Here is a 3,147-nt window from a genome sequence, read left to right on the forward strand (position 1 = left end):
TGTCTGAATGAGCATCTGTTCATTTCTGTGGCCTGAAAGCTGATGCCAGCAAGCTATCTGCAGAAGGTGAATGGGAGTTTTGATTGTCACTGAGTTGGGTTAAATTTTGCAAAATTCCCTATGGTACTGAGTGGAGAGAAAATAGAGATTCCTCTCCACTGCAATGCACTCTTTGGAAATTTAAGAAGGTAGGGAAAATACATGGAGGATATATGATTTTCCATGGAGACCATGCAGGTGTAGGGACAATGCCCACATGTCTTAAGCTTTATTATTTCCTTCAGTAAAAATCAGTGCCAAAGAGTAAACAAATCAATTGCCACTGAGTTCTGAGAGAGCATCCCCTGTGAGCTGCCATGAGCGGGAAATGAAGATTGCAGATGATTCCATTAGAAAAACAAGTGTACCCCAGTTTGAGAGCATAAATGTGCAGAAGGTACATTTCAAAAAGAGTGATCAGGCTGCCCCATTAGAGATGCTGTGTTCTCAGACTGCACTTTGTCCCTCAGAAGGAAGACATGCAGGCAAAAAAAAAGGAAGGAGCACTTAAGCCATTGGTGTTCCAGGATCAGAAATGGTGAGCGGTAATTGGCTTGGGTCCTTGGAGTGCACTCAAGCCATGAGCATTATTTCTATAAGAGAGCCCCTCAGGTTATATGTCACCAAGTGTCCCACCTATGACCACAGACTCTGCTTGCCACATCTCTAGGCATTCTGAAAAGGACAAAAAGAGACCCAGCTGAAAGAAGCTACAATTATTCTTGACATTTTAGAACACACCCTTGCCATGTTCAGAATATTCTGTCACAGGCTTTAAATAGGAACTATTACAGGAGAAAGTCTGGGCAGAAGTCCCCTTTTGAAAGAGAGCTCGCCTGTATCCAGCCTTGCCTCAAATTGAAACAGATTTAACAACTGATTGAAAGGTTTTCATCTCAGCCTAGTGAAAGACATTAATAACTCCTTCTAGCTTTATGCTGGTTAACTGATGATGAAGAAGTGAAATGGGGAAATACAAATTTTTTGTTAAGAGATTAGAAAGAAACAGGTCACTCAGGCTAGTGCTAGGTGCAAGCTTATTAATGATATATTTTCTTCTTGATACATCTCTGCTTTCTTCAGTTTTTCTTCAATGGGCATATGTTACTTTTATATTCAAAAAAGTTGTCAAAAAAAGAAAAAGAAAGAAAAATATTACTATTAGTCTTTAACTTGCAAAAGTAATTTTAAAAAGGCAAAATACGGTTAGTTACTGGTTATTATTGGCTTTTTCTTTTTTTTTTTTTTTTTTTGGTTCATGAATGTTCAATTGCTCCAGCACCACCTGTTTATCTATTTTATTTTATTTTATTTTATTTTATTTTATTTTATTTTAAACAGGGCCTCATTCTATAACCAAAGCTGGAGTGCAGTGGCACAATCATACCTCACTGCAGCCTCAAATTCCTGGGCTCAGCCTCCTGCCTCAGCTCCCCAGGTAGCTGAGACTCTAGGCACATGCTTCCACGCCTGACTAGTTTTAAAATTTTTTGTAGAGATGGAGTCTCATTATGTTGCCCAGGCTGGTCTTGAACTTCTGGCTTCAAGCAATCCTTCTGCCTCCGCTTCTCAAAGTGTTGGGATTACAGGCATGAGCCACCGTGCCTAGCCATGGTGATTTGCTTTGACAGGTATGTGGGTGATGTCTTTTTGTTTTTTCTTTCAACTCTTATGTAATTTTCAAATTTTCTCCAAAGAACAAGTATTTTAGTTAACAAGACTTTGAGGAGCAATGGAAATTTAGAAAGAAAATGTTGCCTTATTCAATTTTAATTGTCTGGAGAGTAAGGTAAGAGATTGTCATTTCTAATCAAAAGAAGGATGAGCAAACTGGTCCCAAGGTGCTTCTTGAGGACAAATGGCAAGGCCTAGGAAGCTTCTACCTGCAGCCAGCGGTGGGTCAGGAAGATCTTACAGTCACCAAGCAGTATGGATTTGAAGGCCTCCAAAAGCCTGTACTCCAAAACCTCTTTTCTTTCCTAAAAGAACACCCATATCAGCTTCTTGATGTCTCTGATGTTACTGCCATTCCAGTCATTATTTCTTCATTGTCTATGAATGTGTTCTCCGGAATTGCCCTTCTTAAAATGTAAATGTCCTTGAGAAGGGGATTAGCAGCCACTGGCAATTCAGAAAAATTAAAGATGCTGTGAGAACATAGGCTAGACCGAGGCTCCAGCTCCGAGGCTTTCTCTATGTAGTAGTGAAATCTTGCACACATTAACTTCTATTGAAATCAATTTCTCTTCTATAAAATGATCACCTAAGAGATTGTTTTGAACAGTATGGAAAAATTGAAGTGATTGAAATCATGACTGACTGAAGCAGTGGCAAGAAAAGGGGCTTTGCCTTTGTAACCTTTGGGGACCATGACTCCATGGATAGGATTGTCGTTCAGAAATACCACACTGTGAATGGCCACAGCTGTGAAGTTAGGAAAGCCCTGTCAAAGCAAGAGATGGTTAGTGCTTGCTTCATCCAGCCAAAGAGGTCGAAGTGGTTCTGGAAACTTTGCTGGTGGTCTTAGAAGTGGTTTCGGTGGGAATGACAACTTTGGTCATGGAGGAAACTTCCGTGGTCGTGGAGCCTTTGGTGGCAGCCGTGGTGGTGGTGGATATGATGGCAGTGGGGATGGCTATAATGGATTTGGTAATGATGGAAGCAATTTTGGAGGTGGTGGAAGCTACAATGATTTTGGCAATTACAACAATCAGTCTTTAAATCTTGGACCCATGAAGGGAGGAAACTTTGGAGGCAGAAACTCTGGCCCCTATGGTGGTGGAGGCCAATACTTTGCCAAACCACAAAACCAAGGTGGCTATGGCAGTTCCAGTAGCAGCAGTAGCTATGGTGGTGGCTGAAGATTTTAATTAGGAAACAAAGCTTAGCAGGACAGGAGAGCAAGAGAAGTGACAGGGAAGCTACAGGTTACAACAGATTTGTGAACTCAGCCAAGCACAGTGGTGGCAGGGCCTAGCTGCTACAAAGAAGACAAGTTTTAGACAAATACTCATGTATATGGGCAAAAAATTCGAGGACTGTATTTGTGACTACTTGTACAACAGATTATTTTGGTTTCTGTTCTATGAAAAATGTAAAGCATTCCAA

At 40.9% G+C, this 3,147-nt stretch overlaps 1 pseudogene; it reads left to right on the forward strand.

The window, feature by feature from the left end:
• The first annotated feature begins 367 nt into the window (after positions 1–367).
• On the forward strand, positions 368–2,900 carry LOC129038989 (heterogeneous nuclear ribonucleoprotein A1-like; annotated as a pseudogene).
• The last annotated feature ends 247 nt before the right edge of the window (positions 2,901–3,147 follow it).

The sequence above is a fragment of the Pongo pygmaeus genome, chromosome 5 (genome assembly GCF_028885625.2).
Source record: "Pongo pygmaeus isolate AG05252 chromosome 5, NHGRI_mPonPyg2-v2.0_pri, whole genome shotgun sequence".
Lineage (NCBI taxonomy): Eukaryota > Metazoa > Chordata > Mammalia > Primates > Hominidae > Pongo > Pongo pygmaeus.